This window comes from Physeter macrocephalus, chromosome 1 (genome assembly GCF_002837175.3).
Source record: "Physeter macrocephalus isolate SW-GA chromosome 1, ASM283717v5, whole genome shotgun sequence".
NCBI lineage: Eukaryota > Metazoa > Chordata > Mammalia > Artiodactyla > Physeteridae > Physeter > Physeter macrocephalus.
Genome location: NC_041214.2, coordinates 113,524,022 through 113,544,986, shown reverse-complemented (window position 1 = coordinate 113,544,986; position 20,965 = coordinate 113,524,022). Strand labels below are relative to the sequence as shown.

Below are 20,965 nucleotides of genomic sequence, written 5' to 3'. Positions count from 1 at the left end.
ACAATATTATGTAAGTTTCAGGTGTACAACATAGTGATTCACAATTTTTAAAAGTTACACTTCACTTATAGTTCTCATAAAATATTAGCTATATTCCCTGTGCTGTATAATATATGGATTTCTTTATAAATAGTGTGGTGTCACTGAAGGTATCTGAATGAAGACATGACATAATCATTGCTGGGTTTAGGGTGACTGCTGTGGGAGCAACAGGCCGGTGATTTGGGGATAGGATGTTCCAGTCTAAGGTCAGGAAAAGTGTTAGCCCTCTTATCTCAGACAAACATTTTTGCCTGTCAAATTGGAGTTTTTCATGAAAATCTTAGGTTGTATAAGATATAAGTCTGAGCAGGAAACATGGGATTTATTAAAATTGAACATGAGGTAAATATTAATAAGAGCATAAGAGAGTAAACCACAATTAGAAAGAGTGGAGGATAGAAAATAAAGCAGGATTACAAATTATTCAGCAAGGGAGGTCTAGGATCAAGACATTCCCATTTTTTAGATAGGATCAAAGATGGCACATGGTAAGAGTGAACTACATTTCTCTATTACCTTGGAAAGCTTTCACTTTTCCACTCTTGAGTAAGAAAAAAAAAATCCCTGGACTATATTTCTCCCTTTTCATTGCACTGCCCCCGTGAGAGAATTCCTACAATGAAATTTTTCAAGAAACAGAAAAACAATGGAGTGACTTTAGGTGTCATTGGTTATGGGGAGGGTAAGAGCTGGAAAAAGGTTCAGAGATCCTAGTAAAAGTCTATTCCTTTGAGAAACTGCAAAGAACTACAATAATTTAGTCTATATTGAAAAGGGCAATCAAATTTTTCCTAACTAAAAAAATAAAGAGGTGAAGCACTAGGGAGAGGGAAGAATTCACAGCAGGAGAAGAGTAGAGAGCTTCTCAGGAAATCAAATCAATGGATTTGGACATCAGGCAAATCTGGCACAAGGAATAGAATTTTCAGAATCTGGGGCTCTGTGTGGTGTGGTTACATTTACATCAATCAAAAGGAGAATTACTACTTGATTCAGAAGAAGAAAGTTAAAAGGCCTCAAGGTTTAGAGGCTGATGGCTAAATCTGGGAGACTTCTGCCAAGTCCTAGACCTAGAGAGACAATGGTTACTGTTAAGTGACAACGGTATATTCCACCTTTGGGGATTCTCTATCTAGAATACAGACAAGGTTTAATGTTGGGGTGTGATCCCCTTGTAGCAAACACTGGACTCATGTATTATGAGTTCTTACTCCTGTGCCTAAAATTGAGCACGTGTATCATTGAACATCAGGTTGGCTTCATGGGGATGTTGAGTAAGAGATGCATCTACCACCTAGTACAGAGCAGGCATCTAAAAGGTGAAAAGAACTTTAGAGAATGTCTAGTTAAGCCTCCTTATTTTACATACAGACCCTGAATCCAAAAAGGATAAAACATCTGCCCCAAGTTTTCATGCGTCGTTAGTGACCCAGCTGGGACTAAACCCCGTATTTCCTGACTCTGTGTCCAGTGCTCTTTATAAAGCCAGCGGGAGCTGTGAGGCAGTCATCTGTGGGATCACCCGAGTCAGTCAGCTCTCCACCATCTGGGCCAACAGGGAAACAGTGACTCACCGAATCCAAAATTCCTTTGGAATGCAAGAGAGGTGTGCCTTTCTTCTGTGCTGTGAGCCTTTTCAATTTTTGTAAATAAAACCCTACTTTAAATGTCCTAGGAGAGCTGGCAATTGTAAGTGCCTTGCGGTCCAAGATCATATTTGGTGATACTTAACAGAAGCTTGGGCTGCTGACTGATGGGTCATTTGATAGATGGTGAGTACATTTCTGTACATCGAACTTCAAATCATCAATGATATTTGTTTAGCCCCAAAGCCATGTTCATTTGCATTTTGATGCCCTCAGGAGTGGCAGGAAAAATTGGACGTTGAAATTTGCCAAGAATAACACATAGGAAATAATTCAAAGTATTAAAAAATAAAAACCCATAGATGTGATGTTATAGTTTTTAATGCCAGGGTCCATTGTTTCCTAATCCAGGAACATTGCAAATGCAAGGATATCTACATCAGACCTATTGTCTCGGGACTGATACTTTTTGACAACATTAAAGCTACAACAGGTGAAGAAAAGACTGGCTCCTCTGACACACAGAGCAGCACCACCCTTCACATTAATCCCATCTTTCATCCTGGCCACACCCTGGGAGAATTCTGCCTTCCCATCTTCTTACAGTCACCCAGGACACTGTAGGGACACTCTGGGTGAGAACCACCATTGCTTCTGCCACCTCACCCAGACTTCCAAGTCTGCAGGACACAGACACTCTGTTTTCTCTGTTCCTAAGTATGCTAATAGCCCTGGACATACTGGCAAGCATTTATATGCAAAGCTACTATAAAGAGCCTATTCAAAGAAAAGTAAATTCTTAATAATATGCCATTTCCATCATGCCATTCTACTGCTCAACAGTCTTCAATGACTCCTCACTGCCTACAGTATACAGTTCAGACTACGAGGTGACATTTAATGCCTTCCACAGGCTGATTCCATCTCTCCTTTCCTGCTGCTTAGCTTCATTGTTCTGCTACACAGACCCTTCACTTAAGTCATGCCGGCCATTCACCATCGCCCAAATATTCCTGTGCCTTCCCTAGTTGTATACATTTCCTCCCTTGTCCTATTCAGCACTCATCTATCCCAATGTTACTTTCCACAGTTAGCTCAAATGCCAGCTCCTCCCTGAAGTCTCTTTGCTACCCAACTCTCAGGAATTTTATGCTTTTTTTTCTTCCATGAGAGTAAATCTACATACTTGTTTTCCTCTGCTTTGAATACCCCACACTGCCTGTATCCATTCTTAATAAATATTTGTTAATTGAATAATTCTAAATAAGAAAAAAAAAGCTTCCATTTTCAAAGCTCTTTAAAATAAGGTAATTATCTGTAGTTGTTATTATGTTCACACAGTGGAAACTTCAGAGCCATCTAATATGTTATCATTGGATTCCTTTCTTTCCACAAAAGACCAAACTAGGTCATTTCAAACCTAAGTCACTTTCAAGAGATTCTAGAAGGGCACTCTAAGAGTCAGCAAAGAGATCACATTCCTGGATTCCTGACTTGTTGTCCAGATCTGCTACTGAATCAGATTCAGGCAAGTGTGAACTGGAGAAACGAACTAATCATTAGCACCATCCAAACAAAATGAAAGGAGCTCTTTTGTTATAGTGGCTGGATATTCAGGTTTGAAAGGAGGAAGTGATGGAGGAAAAAGGAAAAGAAAATACAGCCGTCAATTGCCTTCCCTTTGAACGTGCTTTTCTTGCCTTCTCTGTTTCCATTTTTCACAACTATGTGATGGAACTGGAATGTTTGGAGGCATTAAATCAGAACTGAAAAGATGATTTACTATAACCTGATGAGGCTATCTACTAATACGTTTATCACCCAGACGTGCCTCTAACTGGGTCCTATCTAGTTTGCCCAGAAAACATTTCTTTGCTAAATTATAAAGTTCCAGAAGTGGTACCTTCCCTGTAAAATCACGTTTGGTTTCAGGGGTCAGCCCCAGAATAGTCAATGCAGTTTTATTTCTAGGTCCAGTTACAAGGGTTGTTCATTTCATAGACTTCCTTCGTGGATTTAGCCACATTCTCAAAACACAACATACTATTTCTGAAGAGGGTCTAGAGATGAAAAATTATACCTATTAAGGCAAATAATTAATGTCATGAAACATCATGAGTAACATTCGAATAACTGTTCTAACATCAAATTTGTGTTTATGACAAAGAACTTAAAATTTTCATCTCATATATCACTAATCCTCCTTCATACCCTGGGCACATGGGAGTCTACGACTCCCAGGTGTATCCAATTGAGAATAAGCTTAGTTACAAAGAAAGCAATTGAGGCTTTGAAGTCTAGAGGCAGACAGATGGAAATATGAATATGTAAAAACTATGTCCAGTGTAATCTTAACACATATGGCAGCTAATATTACTATTATCCAAATGCCACTTTTGAGTATTTTCTTAATGGATTTCTTTAAAATACTTTTTCATAGTTGTGGACCTTTTAAAACCAATGGTTCTTAAAGGGAGGAGGGGACTTTTGCCTGCTGTCCGCCCCCCCACCCCAGTTTGGCTAAGTGTAGGGACATTTTCAATTTTCATAGCTCAGGGAGAAGAGTGCTACTGGCATCTGGCGGGCAGAGGCCAGATAAGCTGCTCAACATCCTACAATGCACAGGAAAGATTCTCACAAGAAAGAATTATCTGCCCCAAGATGTCAACAGTACCCAGTTCAACAAATCCTGCTCTTGGCCGTCATTTTTCCTTCTCTTGGAGTCTGGTAACACCCCCTCCCCACAAACCCCCTCTCCACACACACAAAGACCTCAGGACCTAACCTGAGACCTGGCTAGGTGTTCTATATGGTGGTCTGATGCGGAGAGTGCACGTGCTTTGCAAGCTCACCAGCTGTGGCTCCCCCTCTTGTTAGCCTGAGCTAGTTGTTTAACCCTTTGAAATTCCTTTCTTAAAAAAAAAAGAAAAAAAAATCTACACGATCTGAATCATACCTAACCTCATAAGGCTGTGGTGAACACTGAATCAAGTTTTATATATGCATATATATAGCTATACATATTATATAGTTATATATCAATATTTTCAGTAAAAGTTATTTCCCTTATTCTTTTCAGCCCCACCCATCCATCTCCCTGTCCCTCCCTTCCCCCTGTCAGTGTCCCTCATCCCCTGGGGTTCTCAGGTTCTCTGAGGGTTCTCATCCCTCAGGTTCTCTCTTTTCAAATGCCTTAAGTCCTTTGGTGGCAAAAATCAAGCTTGGGCTAGGAAGTGAGTCACCACTCAGCAGCTAAAGGAGTTTGTTTGTCTTTCTCTGAATGTATTTCTTAAGAATTTCAGCCTGATCCTTCAGCCTCTTGTTGGTTGAATCCTCTCTTAATGTTTAGGACACACAAAGAGAGAGCTGTGGCACCAAGACGTTTTCCAATTGCTAGGAATGAGAGTGTTTGAAATACCGAAAATAACCAGAGGGCAGAGAGCCCTGAAATCCTGTTACATAAGCAGATGTTGGAGGACCGGACTGGTTTTGAGGTTCCTTTCTCCAAAAGCCAATCTCCGCTGATCCTTTCCAACCTTTGCTGGATTTACCTTAATGCTGCAGAGAAGTCTCCAGAGGGGCCTCTGGATGCTGCTCACTAGGCAGCACCAGGAGAACTCGCTTGTCAAAAAAGCACAGCCAGGAGTGTTGAGTGAAGGGCCGGGTTTTACCAGCAGGCGGTGGGAGACAGGGGCTTCGGGGGCGCAGCGGCCGGCGGGGGAGACCTCTGCCCCGCGCCCCGCCTGCTCCGCGTCCCCCAGCGCCTGGGATGTGCTACTCCGACGGCCAGCTTCCCCGCCTTTCCCTCGCCTATGAACTCTTCAGTAGCCCTGAACCGTTATTTAGCTTTTCAAATTCACAGAAAACACCTTTTGTTGTCACGATCGCCCACGACTCCCCCCCCACCATCATCAAAAATGTCATACGAAACGGAAAATAACCCATTTCCCCTTTCCTTCTATATCTTGCTTGTTTGACTGTCTCTGTCTCCTATTCATTTTCTCCCCAGCCCTCTGCCTGTCTGTGGGCTACATCCCTTTGTCTATATCTATTTCTCTTCGTCCTCTCTCTCTGTCTCTCTCTCTGTGTGTCTCTATCTCCCTCTCTCTCTCTCTTTCTCTTTCTCCCTCCCTCTCCCGTTTCCACTGCTTCCTCCACTCCTGCACCCCCCTCTCTCCCTCCCTCTCCGTCTCTCCACCCTTTTTCGGGCTCCTTGCTCTGCCCTCCCCGCCCCTCCCCAGAGAAGAGCGTCCAGCTCCTCCCGGGGCTGCCCGCCCGCCGCTCCTTCTCTGCCCACCTACTGTGACGAGCAGCTCCTCCCACCTGCCCATAAAAGCCAAGTGCATGTTACCAGCAGTGGATCAGAGCACTTTCCCGGTCCTCTCCTGTGGGAGCCCCCAGCCTCTCTTCTGCATCTTACGTGCTCAAGGTAAGATAACACTTCTGCAGGCATCTGACCTACTAGGGGTTGCTTCGGGGGGGAATAAATTTCCTCTGGTCAACATGCTTACTGTTTGGGTAGAGTTGATTCTTACGGATTCCAGATCAGCTGCTCCTTTAAACCAGCAACTGGTTTGAAAACAAACTTCTGTTTGAACGGTAGAATAAAAGTTCATTTGGGGCAGAAACAGCAGCATAAATATTGCAAAAACGTTTTCTCCTTCTAAATCACTTTTCCCCTTTTGCCGGCTGTTGCGGAGGTTAAAGTGTATCTGTTGGAGTGCTTTCCTGACCGTTCTTCATTGTAAATATTTCACATATCAGTGGGGCAAGGAAAACTTTGTCCCATTGTCAAAAATGTACTTTAAAAGAACACAATGAGTTTCCTAAAAATAGCACAGTCAAAAGTCTGCTAACAATTTTGCGATGTTTTCCAAACCCCCAAGACAGCTTCTGTGAGTCCTTTAAAAAAATATCTTTCCAGGTTTAAGTGCTTGGAAAAAATGATGCGAACGGGTGCCCTTTGCACAGAGACGGTAATCAGGTGGCTGGTAGATAGGAAAGAACAAATCCAAACTGACAAGCTGGGGCACAATGTGAGAGCGCATAGCTATCTTTTCAAGACGTCCTAAAATGAGAATTGTGTTGGAATAAGCAAGTGTATAAAAGAACTTAATGAATTTCTATACACACACCTGAACATAAAGTGTTTCAATGTGTTTCACAGTCAGAGAAGAATACAGGCCAGATTATCCAATACTTCTGTTTACACCAGAGGGTTGTAAAGAACGATTAGCTAAGAAGCCTTTGGAAGTTTGATCCCTGCTTGTCACCCTCTTTTCCCTCATCTAGTAAAAATTGACCTGATTGGCACCCGATTCTTGTAAAGATATCAAGTATTTAAGCTACTCTCATTTTTAAAGACTTCAGTCTTTACCTTCTGATTTCTGAAGTCTGAGAATGAGTGTTGTGCACCTGTGAAAGGAAAAATGTCTTCCGCAGCTACTTCTGGAAAACCAGACACTTGGTCCATGAAGTCTGCCATCAGAATCTGCGGACTGTGTGGGATGAAACTCTTTCATGTGGGAGAAAAACCCTCTTCAAATATTTCCTCTGGGGAATTGAAAAAGACTGCTTAGAGACAGCAAACCAAAGCTGGCAGTCAGGAAACCAAACCACTATTTCAGCCCTCAAGGTTCTTAAAGTAAGAGAGGAAAAGTTTTACTTTTTTTTTTTTTTTTTTTTTTGGTTTGCTTATATTGTTTCACTTGAAAGGGGAAAACTCCAAAGATGTAAAAAATTCTTCACTATTAAAGAAAATAGAAGTCTAACTGAGGGTCTTCCAAACCTTTCCTCCTTATTGTTTGCATATCAAAAGAAATAATAAAGGTATTTTAAATGCCTATTTGGCACAGAGAGGATTCAATGCTATTATTCAAATGAAAGAGTTATATGTAAAACGTTCTGTCATGTGAAATTTTGCTTCATTGGAAAAAAATTATTGCTAGGAGTGCGGTTTCCTTTAAGAAAATGATATAAAATTACTATTGGCCATGATAATATGTGACCTGAGCATATTAAAATACCTTTTATCTTGAGCCACAGTGCAGACTGCTTGCTTCATATTTGCAGTAAGTGGGTAATCAACCATGACAAGAGCACAGGTATGGGACCAGGCCAAACCAAGTGTGTGGTATGTCCAAGCTAATTCCTCTTTTATGTTAGTGCCGGACTCACACCCATCATCACAAGGGTGAAAATACACTGCTTCATTCACCAGATCCCCTTGAGGAAAGTTATCCTTTCTGGGAGGAAAAAAAAAGTGCTGCTAGTGTAAAAGAGCTCCCTGTTATTCCTAAATTTGGGGATAAAAAGTGTTCTCCCACGGTTTGCTTCTGCTTTTCCTGGCAGTTAATCCACTCTACTGGCTATGAACCATTTAACCGTAACTGCCTTCCCCATGTGCCATCACGTTCAACACCCTAAATAACTGGGTGAGATCATTCTGGCCTGCTTATGATCTAACTTTCCCAGGGGTCTTTACCAGACCCTCAAAGTGATGCTTTCTCCACACTTTCCTTCTTAAGTTTATAGAAAAATCAGTGGTGGGGTTTCATGGAGTTACCCCAATGTCTCTCCCTTTGCACAGGATGTAGAGGCATGAGTCTCATCTATGCCATTATATAGCTGCCCCCGGATTGGGTTCATGGGGATAATACCTACCCAGTACCATTCCAGCAGGCTTTGAATGACTCTTTCAATGTTTCTCATAAAACAAAAGATAAGCAGCTGCCTGTTTCACTAGAGACACGGGGAGAGTGCTCTGTTGATTCTGAGGGCCTGCTACACTTAGGGAGACACACATTTTAGATCTTCTGCTATTCCCAAAATTATAAAACAATATTCTTTCAATGATCAGAAAGTATATCCCACCTTAATTCCATTTGTGAAACAAAAATCAAGGAGGGGAGGGTGGGGATGAGCCGGGAATTGAGAGAGAAGCTGGGCAGAATCTCTCCTAGGAAGCACCCCAGAAGAGAAAGATCAGAACTTCTGTTCCAAATGCAGCTGCTTTTTGCTCTCATTTATGTGGAATATGGGGAGACACTGAAGAGCAAAAATCCATATCTGCTCTTGTTTTTTATTCTTAAATCAGTGAGAGTATTTCCAGTAATAAGTTAAGATCCATCTCTACTATGCCCTTCTCTAACAGAAGAGAACAGCTCAGTTCTAAAGACCAAAATGATTTCAGGTCTGCCCCACATTAAAACCCATAGAACTTTGCCAGTTATCATTTTTATTTTATTTTATTTATTTTTTTTTTTGTGGTATGCGGGCCTCCCTCTGTTGTGGCCTCTCCCGTTGCGGAGCACAGGCTCCGGACGCGCAGGCTCAGCGGCCATGGCTCACGGGCCCAGCCGCTCCGCGGCATGTGGGATCCTCCCAGACCGGGGCGCGAACCCGGTTCCCCTGCATCGACAGGCGGACGCGCAACCACTGCGCCACCAGGGAAGCCCTGCCAGTTATCATTTTAAAAGCTACATTATGAATATAAAAACCTCAGAACATATTTTTAACTAATGGATGGTTCACGTCAACAAATCCACCCCTAACTCTCCCAAAGGGCCCAATGTTCAGTAACTACGCACCAGTTAGAAGTTACAGGCAGCAGTCCACTCCTTCCTATCCATGGTCTTCCACTTTGATATGGCAACTTGCAGAGCTATTGAGATGCAGCCGAATTTCCCAAACTCTGGTCGTCCGAGTAACCCTCTGAAACTCAGGTCTTTCTTCAGGCCTTGGCTTTCTTCTCTTCCACCAGGCCCCCATAAACGTACATATGCATAATTCAAAGAAGGTATAGATCTTCAGACGAGAGTGCACTCTTCTGAGAGTTTCATTGCTCTAGCTGTTGAGTGAAAAGAAAAAAAAAAAAGAGACAGAGAGAGAGAGGGGAAGTTAAGAAGAATGAACGCCCTATGGAATTTAGAGAATCTTTCATTTTAACATTGTGTGAAAAGAACCCCTTACTACCCAAAGCATCTAGAAATTTAAATTGAAAAAACAAAACAAAACAAAAAAAAGGCCAGTTTACAGGTTGTTACAAAATGCTAAGGATATAATGAAAAAGATCTTCCAATGACCTGGCAGTCATTGACATCAGTTTATGCCCCACAGTACTAAATTAGAGCTCTGCTAGACTTCCCCTTTGCAGAGGCCCAAGGAGTGAAAACTGGGAAAGAATATTAACCACATTTCAGCACCAAGAGAGAAGCCACTAATTAGACATTCCACTATCGCTTTGGTAACTACATTTGCTGTTTAAGGAAGGTGGTTCTTTACAGTCTATCCTCAAGCAAATGGATTTGCAGCAAGAGGGCTAAAGAGGGTCACACACAAGGTCGGAATGTCTATGATCTGGGGGCCCTGTGAACACAAATACACAAAGCCGTTGAAACTGCATGGAATCAGACTGAAGTGACTGAAACAAAAATGTTCCCAAGAACTGATCATAGAGTAATCAGCTAAAATAATAATGAATTCTAACTTCTCAATGTAACAAAAAGCAAAAGCACCTCAGGACACCCATAGCTGACTATGTAAAATATTAAAACACACAGATGGTCCACTTTCAATCTCCTCTATTAATTTTGGGCTCACTTCTATTGCCCTTCCTGTAAAACAAAAGCTGTCCTTCTCTCCTTCAGCACAGGGTTTGCAGATGTGGCCATGCCCCTCTGTGCTACCTCCATTTTTTTCTTTCAGCGGAAGAAATCTCTTTTCAATTCTTATAGATCAAGTTCCTGGAGTACCACTCATAGTTGTGTCGTTTCTCATTATCAAAAGTCTCATACTTCTCTTAAACAGGATGTGAATTTTCACTCCAACAAATAAAAAGGCTTTACATTTTTCTAAACCATAATTCATATACCTAGAAGAGAGGTAATAAACTTGCTACATGCCTCCAAACTGAAATGAAGTTTCTAAGCACTCTATTTATCTAGGCCCTATTCTAACTTCTTGGGGTTTAAAATTTTATTTAAGGAATCACACAGTATAAATGCTGGAAGGATCCTCAGAGCTAATTTTAACTAAAGTTAATTTTACAGATGAGAAATGTCAGAGAGGCTGATGTCTTGCCTAAGATCACCCAGATGTGGGTAGGAGAAGCAGGGCTAGAGTTCATACAGCCAAACTCTCTGATCAGCACTCTATCTTGAATAACTATAATGTGTCTTCCCCACATAGTGTGTATCTAAGATGTTTCTAACTATGCCGAGAATTCTGTTGGAACATAAAATATAGGGTTCTCAGAAACCATAACCTGGTAGAGGTTTGGGGCTGCAACTATACCTCTACAGAATGTTTGGAAACATTGATACAATCCCTTGTGAAGAGTGAAATCACTGTCACCATCACAGGGACCTTGTGTGTTTTTCTTCATTCCAGGGTCTGATACATAACAGCTCCTTGGTAAATATGTGTTGAGTGGGTGAATGAATGAAAAAAAAACCAAAAAGCCTAAGTATAAAATATCCATATTTCTTAACTCCTTCCATAAAAATCCTTATGAGTCTATAGGGACTTACAGAGACTCAAATCTCAAGTATATCAAATTTAAGATTCCCTTGTGCTTTAAGGAAATGTAGGAGAGTTCATTTAGCCTTATCAATGGCTAAGCCTGCAGTGCTTTCACTAGTCCTTACATTTGCCTGAGTTCTAGAAATACTACTATTTTTTGCTGCAGGCTTAATATCGAGTTCCAATTTCTACGTGGCAGAACAAATGTATTATTTTTATGTGATAATTTACAGCATAACCTTCCTCGTCTCCTACCACACTGACAGTGTGTTGCCAATATAACCACCTAGCATCTCCCCCGGTCTTTAATGAGAGAAAGGGCAAGATATGCATAATGGACCATCAGAGGAAACTTTGAGGGACATACTGGTTGAGGGGTGTAGGCATGAGAAGTGTTATGACACAGGGGAGGGGTCATCAAGGGGCCAAGAGTATAGAGAGAGGATGGTGCAGCTAAGGGGTCCATTCCTCTGAAACAGAAGAGGGAGAAACTCTGGAGAGTTTTGAGGTGCTGGAAAAGAGATTTTTAATACGATCATCTGAGCTAAGACCTACTCAAATGTTTGGGAGGTGAAATCTTATTTGGGTCAGGCTTCTTTCGGTGTAACACCATTCAAGGACTGCCTCACATTGGTGAAAGCTTTATATGCTTTACATCTATTAAAACTCTTCTTAACCCTTAACTGGACTTCCAGTTAAGAAAGAAAAGAGACCTCACTGTAGACCTGACTCTGACCCAGAGTACTAACTCCATGGATGTCATGTCATAAAATGTTCTCTGCTAAGATAGCAATACAATTTTTAGGAATACATAAAGTTACCCCAATGTGGAAAATGATAAAGGTAGAAAAGAATATTCTTGTATCTTTTCTAGAAAGAATTTACCCTGTGGACAGATGTTACCCCAGATGCTTGTTCACTTTCCTGTAAAGCATGCCTGACAATTGCGTATCTTTGAAATAGTCACTGTGTTTCTGAAATTGATTTATTGTGTGTTAAAATTTACAGGGTCTATGACTAAGCATCATTGTGAAAACATACTTTTAAGTAAGTCTTTCTTGAAGATTGTCTTTCTTAAGCTCTTTTGATGTGTTTACATCTCAAGATATTTAGCCATTGGCATCATTTGATGTGCTGAGATTAAAGACAACTAGTCACTTCATATACTACTTTTCCAACTCTAACTGAACAGGCCTGGGTGTGAGTGTCAGCTGTTGGCTTCTCCAGGAAATAAAATGTATCAGCCTGTTGGGGAGCTTCTCCAGTCCTCTCTGTTAGCTAGATAAAACAAAAATTCTGGGCCATCATTAAGGTTTCATGTATTAGGGCAACTATGGCTTATTTATGCAGATATTTCACTACCCAGCAGCGGAGTGGCTAAGCCACAGCTGTCCTCAGTTCAACAGGAGGACAGCAAACCTTCAGAGCTGGTTGAAGGGTATTGTCCAGGACAGCTGGGAGATGTTTTGTCAGCTCTCATCTCATTTAGTGTGTTCCTCTATCATGCCATGTGCATGCTAAAGATAAATCTAAATTTGGCTCATAAATTCAAAGTGATGGCTGCACATTATTATATTTCTTTAAAGATCTGTACTTAACAATCGTCCTGTCTTAAAGTGCAAAGGTCATGGTGTTCATCAGTGCTATAAATGCAAACAAGTGGCCTCTTGTTAAAGGGCAGACACAAGATAATGCCAAGGACTACATGAAGGGAGACGCTAGGTGGGGCTAAGAATTTGTGGCTGAGGCGGCCAAGACTGTTGAGATTGGAACAATGAGGAAAGAAAAGGGATCTGCAGTAAAAATATGCTATTGGAGTCACAACCCCTAGTCTAACATCTTGTCTAGTTCCCCATCTAGCTCCCAGTTGATTCCAGTCCCCTACTGTTCAAATGAGTGGGGAGGGAGGTTATGACCAGACCAGTAGAGGGAACCAGGGGGTTGAGTGTCTCAGAATAGAAAATTGACTTGTTCCCAGAGGGAGCCTTTAGATTTGCATTTTTCTGATAAAAGGCAGAACAAGGTGTCCTTTTCAACCAGTGGCTAAAATGTACCACAGGAGTGTATCACATTGTTGATTTTCTTTAAAAAAAAAAAAAAAATCCCAATGTAAGCCTCTACAAATAAATCACCTGCATTTCAGCAATGCCAGAAATGTCCAGGCTTGTAGAAGTTTAGTTAAAAGAAAACCAAGGCAATCTTAGGAAACGTTCCTTCCAAGGCCACCACCAGCCAAGACTAAATGCTCAGTTCAGTAATAAATAAACCACAGCAGCTGGGAGTCAGTGAGAGACAAGCGCAGAGAGAGCAGAGAGCCGAGAAGATCTCATGGGTTCCAAAGGGAAGCCCCAGTGTCCTGCCAGGACCAGCCACCGGTCACCAGGACAGGGGAAGGGAAATGCAAGAAAGATGGAGGCGGAAATGTGCCAAACAGGCTTCTCCAATCAAGATGGCCCAGAACCTGCACTCCAGGATCCTGGTCTCTCCAGAAGCAGCCAGAGCGTTGCCTAGACCGAAGTGAATACCCTAAAGTTGAACATTTCCATTGCGCAGCGGTGTGGGGATGGCTTGTTAAGACTTGAGACGGTTGTGTAATTCAGAACCCTCTGGAGGATAGAGATCAATTAGGACCATTAAAAAAAATCCTTGGCACACCAGGGAAGGGCTGCTTGCTTTGTAAAAATTATGACATTCACAGGAAAACAGAGCAGTCCTCTCTCTAAGACTATTACTGATCTCAGTAGAAATGAAGCTTTGAAGTTCGTATGCGTGTGGCCTGAGAATCCCCTGTTTCAGAAAATCTTCAGTGTTTTAATTCCCAGGACACCTTGACTCATTCTGGGGCCTTGATCATCTGTGTGCCTTAATTTGTTTATCTTAAATAGAAGAACCATTCTCAAACAACCACTCTCTTTACCATTTAGAGACACTAGAGGTCTTGCCAAGTATTTTACAGAATGGTGCTGCTTAAGCATACATACATAGTAAATGGATTGTACTCACGATACCTGGAGATGGCTCTTGGTATTTATTTAGAACCAGGTCGAAAGGGAATACAATTCCAAATAAGCACGCAACTTGCCAAGATGTACCAAGGGCATTTTTATTTCTTAGAGTACCAAGAACAATTCTGCCTGTCTCAAGGGTCCAGATAAGGTCAAGGGTAAGTAGAAAAAGGAAAAGAAACAATAATTAAACTATGACTTAAAGAGTCTCAAGAGGCCTATATGTTCACGTATCCATATTTGACACCAGTCAACAGATAATTCCTCATACAGAAAAAAAGATTTTGTGATTTAAAAATTCTATTTTAACTGGAGAAAGATATCTTTAATAATGACTGTTACATTGTATAAAATCTCTGAATGCCACTTCTTCAACATTCTCCAAAGTGTGTTTCAAAAACAGTAATACCTGGGATATTAAAGTGTTTATGCAGAAAAAGGTTCTGTGGTCAAATAAATTTTAGAAATACTCAATGAAATAATATGACCAATTTTATTCACTGCCAAGATTTCACAAAGAGCTTAATATGCTCTGTATATTTTCATTCTTCAAAAAAGTTACAGTAAATAGTATGCCCTCAACTTGTTTGATGACAAATCTTCCCAACTTGAGAGCATCTTCCTGGTATTCTATGGTACAGCTTGGGAACAGCTTAGGAATCACTGGCCTACTTCATTATTTCAAGATCTACTGGGACATGGTATTTTCAGTGTTGCTGGTTAATATGTAATACACATGGAGTGTCAGTATATATTACGTGCTATGTCAAACCATAAAATAAGAAACAATCCCAGTGTGATGTCCAAACCCAACTGAAAAGGGAACAAAAGAAACAGATGACTATGTCTTGGTCCCATGGCTCAGTTCTTTATAATAATAACTGGAGAAATGTCAGAATAATTTGTTCGTTACATACAATAGGTGAGAGAGAAAAAGGGGGGTGGGGAGTGATAGGAAGAAAGAAAAATAAAGGAAGGAAGGGAGGGAGGAAAGGAGGGAGGGAGAATATTGGATAGATTGAAATGATCTCTTCCTTCCCTCATCTTTCCCCATATCTGGATACTGTTACAAGAAATGGCCAAAAATGAGCAATAAGTCAGTAAACAAGAAGCCCAGATAATTTCATGAATTAGCTCAACAATCTCTGAGCTGATCATTCTGTTTCATCATAACCACCACTAATTAACCAAGATCATTAACCAAACATCTTTCTTGAGCATTTACTTTTTCACCATCAATAGGGAGCTAATTCCTGGAATAGGAACACACTGATATACTAGTATATCTTGCTACATCGGAGATTATTGGTTTACCTATGACACTCAGACCTCCTGCCCCCATCAAATTGACTATTTCTCTTAGGGCCCTACTCTGGGACTTCTCTTTTCCCTTTACAAAGATAATGCCTGGAGGCCAGTATCCCAAAGGCAGTGCAGTATAGCACCCTCTGCTTTAAGAAAATAAGGAGCCCACAGTCATCCAAGGGAGAAACTCAAACTCATCATTACTAGTTATAGTAATAGATACTATCTAGTAATGTACTGCTCTCATTATCTCTGTTCCTTACATCAACCTTACAAGGGTGGAATTACATTCCCAATTTAAAGATGAGAAAAATGGAGCCTGTATTTGGTCAAGCAACTTGCCCAGGGTCACACAGCTGGAAGTGGCAGAGCCAGGATCCCCATCCAGGTCATGCTCCAAAGCTCGTAGATTTCCTGCTTCTTCATGGTGCCTCTCATGAGGTCTTGTCATATCGTAAAAGGAAGAAAAAATATTGACTCCCTCTTGTCATTACCTCTGACTCATAAAGAAAGGGAGAGAATTCCAGTGGCTCTGTTCCTAGACACTGCCAACCGGCTCTGCTTTTTGTTTAATACTGTGATTTTAATTTCTTGTTTTTTGTATTTTTTCCTAAAAGCATGCTGCCATTTCAGAGCCAAAGAAGTAAGGGCTGTGTGACTAGAAAAATAAACAAAAAAAGCTATCAATTCTCCCTAGGGTGATTTATAAGGGCTAAGGTTTCTCCATAAATTCTCCCCAAGTGATCCCAAGTTGCCTGGCATGAGTCTGGGAAAAAGAGTGACAAGCTAGCATGTCATTCCTCAGGCAGGAGAAATTCCCATGATTACACGAGAAACAGACTAGAATAAAGGCACTACGGCGTGTTAAACAAACTTGAATCCAGCTCCCCATATCATTCTCTTTGGCGTTACTCTTACTATATTCCATACCCAGGTGATGAGAGTAAAGACAACTTAACTGAGGTCCCAAGCCACGTGAGTCACCTAGACAAAAGTCTATGTTGTCTACACCGGCTGCTTAACCTGTCTGAGCTTGTACGGGTGTCCCCCACTTTCTGAAAGTTCACTTTATTCCACTTCACTTTTACGAAAGACCTACATTAGTTCCTGTTTTCGCTAATGAAACCCAAAGAGGGTTTTCACTTTTATGGAGAAAAGCGAAAAGCAAAAATAGCATCCAGCATCCCTTTTGCAGCACCGCCAAGCTCCTTCCTCAGGAACTACACTCAGCATCAAGCCACCATGGCTTTGAACTGTGTCTGGGAGCACCTGTGCTTCATCTGGATTTATATTTTGCATCCATTAACAAGACGTGTCCCAAGGTACTTGCTTCTTCACTTTACGCCATTTTGCCTTAGGAAAGGTTTCATAGGAATGCTCTGATTTCGGAGAGCAGGGGAAGCTTGTATATAGAAAATAATATACTTCGAGCCCCTCCTTTGTGCTGTGCCAAAGACAAAAGAGGAAACAGGTCTAGCTCTTTCCACGTGGTCACATTCTGGTGTACTTCTTTGCTTTTGTACTTGATCTTCCCTCTCTGCCTGGAGCATTCCCCATTTGATCTACTGAATTTATTTGTACTCCTCCTCCAAGATTCAGATCAGGAACCTCTCCCTCTGAAAAGACCTACCTATACCGGGCCTGTCTTGTCTGCATGTGAACCTCCCCAGGCACCCTAGTACTCTGTGCACAGCCGTGTCACAGCCATGTCCACGCTGTAATGGCATTGGCTAATTTTTTGTATGAGACAGTGAGCTCCTTGCAGGATTCATGTCTTATTTATCTCGGCGCCTACAATGCTTAGCACACAATAGGAGCTTAATAAATGTTAAAAGAAAAAACTGGATGAGGGAACAAAATGCAGTGATGGTAAATGAGAAGGCTCTAAATATGCTTTTCTCTATGCCCATAAATTTTTCCAAGAGATACATTCTCATGCACCCTGCTGTGCACGCACGCACACGTGGTGTTACTAGGCTCAACTCTGTAGCTAACCGTGAAGCACAGGATGAACTCCCATTGGTAGGCTAATATTAACTATAAGCCATCTGTGTACCAAATTACATGAGGAAACATTATTTTTTCTGGGTGGTGCTACTGTCCCAGGACTGACAGTACCCCACTCAAAACCATTCAGTGGCATTAGGAAACAGAACACCTTAGCTTGCCAGCCAGTTCCTGTCTCTCTCACCCCAATCCAGCTTTCCATCTTCATCACTCCCCAGCCTACACCAGGAATTTGACCTAAGCCAGATGGACTATTCTTCCCCTAAACATTGTTTTCTCTTTTGTCTACTGAATATCCCCTACTGTCCTTTACGCTTGTCAAAATAACCATAAATTCAAGGTCCTATAAAAGTCTTCCTAAACATTGCCACCTGCATTGATCTTCCCCTATTCTCAACTGACAAGCAGTTATTATAAACGTCACCTATGTGTTGCCTATACCCTGTACTGAAGAAATCGGGGCTGTCTACAAGAACTTTCTGCAATAACGGAAATGTGTTATATCTAGGGTAGCCACCCGCCATATATGGCAACCAAGCGCTTGACATGTGGCTAGTGCAACTGAGGTACTGACTTTTTATTTTATGTTTTTGTAACCTCTTTAAATTTAAAATTAAATAGCCACATGTGGCTAGTGGCTACTGTACTGGACAACGCAGAATATTTAACTTTTCATGTGCTAAGTCTTGTATCCTCGATGAGCATACAAACTATTGAACAAAATTGAATAAGATGCTTTTTTGTATCCCTAGGGAATGACATGACCACAGTAATATTCATTAAATGTTGTGTTCAATGCATTACTGGCTACTGGGTCTATCTCTAATAGCTACAGTCTCTTAAGTCCTCTCCCCTACATATATAATTTTAATAAAGTAGCAAAGATTGTATTTGCTTTTTTTTTTAATGGTTTAAACTCACTTAGAATGGCACTATAGCACTACCTGGATCCTTTAGCACTCTACAAACGAAATGAGATGAAGAATGATTTGAACTGAGTCTCTGAAAGAGAAAGTTCAATTATTCATTACTATCTCATTTTTTTCCCCTTTGGGGGGAAACATGTTTTAAATGTTTTCTAAACATGTTTCAGACCTGCTGAGACATAGAATTGCTTCAACTTTCAATATGGCCTTTTCTACAGAAAAAGACTGTCCCCGGGGACCTGAAACAAGCTCAGCCACCAGATTTTTGCTTTTCTCTCCCCCTGAAGCCCCATCACTTTCTGAAGGAAGGTGGTTCTCCATGATAGATTTTCCCAGAGTATTCTTGTCTCTATGTCTAGTGAACAACCTGAGCCTCTTTGAAAAAGGCTAAACCTCTACCAGCAGGTCAGTGGAGGTCACAGGTCTTTGGAATTTGAATGATGTGCCCCTGGCACTTGCTGGCTTACCGACAGCCCTTCAGGAATCATCAGGCCAACAGACCAACCACCCAATAAAATCCCATGCCTGGCAAAGCCAAGAGAAAAGTGATCAAACAGTCTGGCTAAGATTAGATTCTGGCTTATTAATAAGCTTTCAGAAGATAAACCAGAATGTGTCTCTAACAGCAACAGTTTACAGGAGATGTTTAATGATTTTGGAGGTCGGCCACAACACATGCCTTCCTTCTGACTCAGTGAAGAGCGGGACAAGGGCAGAAGAGATGCATGAAGCCAGGACAATCGGCTGTATCTTTTCCATTCACAGCTAAGTTTATTTGGAGTGACTGGAAAAACCTTCAATGAAAACTTTTTTTCTTTAACATCTTTATTGGAGTATAATTGCTTTATAATAGTGTGTTAGTTTCTGCTGTATAACAAACTGAATCAGCTATACATATACATACATCCCCATATCTCCTCCCTCTTGTGTCTCCCTCCCAACCTCCATAACCCACCCCTCTAGGTGGACACAAAGCACTGAGCTGATCTCCCTGTGCTATGTGGCTGCTTCCCACTAGCTAGCTGTTTTACATTTGGTAGTGTACATATGTCCATGCCATTCTCTCACTTCGTCCCAGCTTAGCCTTTCCCCTCCCAGTGTCCTCAAGTCCATTCTGTATATCTGTGTCTTTATTCCTGTCCTTCCCCTGAGTTCTTCAGATCCATTTTTTCTTTCTTTTTTTTAGATTCCTTATACATGTGTTAGCATATGGTATTTGTTTTTCTCTTTCTGTCTTACTTCATTCACTCTGTATGACACTCTCTAGGTCCATCCACCACGCTACAAATAACTCAGTTTCGTTTCTTTTTAGGGCTCAGTAATATTCCATTGTATATATGTGCCACAACTTCTTTATCCATTCATCTGTTGATGGACACTTAGGTTTCTTCCATGTCCTGGCTATTGTAAATAGAGCTGCAATGAACATTGTGGTACATGACTCTTTTTGAATTATGGTTTTCTCAGGGTATATGCCCAGTAGTGGGATTGCCAGGTCTCTCCATAGTGGCTGTATCAATTTACATTCCCACCAACAGTGCAAGAGGGTTCCCTTTTCTCCACACCCTCTCCAGCATTTATTGTTTCTAGATTTTTTGATGATGGCCATTCTGACAGGTGTGAGGTGCTACCTCATTGTAGTTTTGATTTTCATTTCTCTTATGATTAGTGATGTTGAGCATCCTTTTATGTGTTTATTGGCAATCTGTATATCTTCTTTGGAGAAATGTGTATTTAGGTCTTCTGCCCATTTTTGGATTGGGTTGTTTGTTTTCTTGATATTGAGCTACATGAGCTGCTTGTATATTTTGGAGATTAATCCTTTGTCAGTTGCTTCATTAGCAAATATTTTCTCCCATTCTAAGGGTTGTCTTATTTTCGTCTTATTTATGGTCTCCTTTACTGGGCAAAAGATTTTAACTTTCATTAGGTCCCATATGTTTATTTTTGTTTATATTTCCATTTCTTTAAGAGGTGGGTCTAAAAGGATCTTGCTGTGATTTATGTCATAGAGTGTTCTTCCTATGTTCTCCTCTAAGAGTTTTATAGTGTCTGGCCTTATATTTAGGTCTTTAATCCATTTGGAGTTTATTTTTGTGTATGGTGTTAGGGAGTGTTCTAACTTCATTCCTTTACATGTAGCTGTCCAGTTTTCCCAGCTTCATTATTGAAGAGGCTGTCTTTTCTCCACTGTATATTCTTGCCTCCTTTACCAAAGATAAGGTGGCCATATGTGTGTGGGTTTATCTCTGTGCTTTCTATCCTGTTCCATTGATCTATATTTCTGTTTTTGTGCCAGCACCATACTTTCTTGATTACTGTAGCTTTGTAGTATAGTCTGAAGTCTGGGAGCCTGATTCCTCCAGCTCTGTTTTTCTTTCTCAAGATTGCTTTGGCTATTCAGGGTCTTTTGTATTTCCATACAAATTGTGAAAATTTTTGTTCTAGTTCTGTGAAAAATGCCATTTGTAGTTTCATAGGGATTGCATTGAATCAGTAGATTGCTTTGGGTAGTATAGTCATTTTCACAATGTTGATTCTTCCAATCCAAGAACATGCTATATCTCTCCAT

The 20,965-nt window shown here is 41.1% G+C and overlaps 1 protein-coding gene across 2 annotated transcripts in view; it reads left to right on the top strand.

Annotated features, from left to right (window-relative positions):
* Positions 1 to 5,969: 5,969 nt before the first annotated feature.
* Positions 5,970 to 20,965, top strand: part of COL8A1 (collagen type VIII alpha 1 chain) — a 159,686-nt gene continuing 144,690 nt past the window's right edge. For both annotated transcript variants that reach the window (XM_028494039.2, XM_028494043.2), the window contains exon 1: positions 5,970 to 6,057. The gene's annotated coding sequence lies outside the window, so the exon portion shown is untranslated. The remainder of the gene's footprint in view (positions 6,058 to 20,965) is intronic.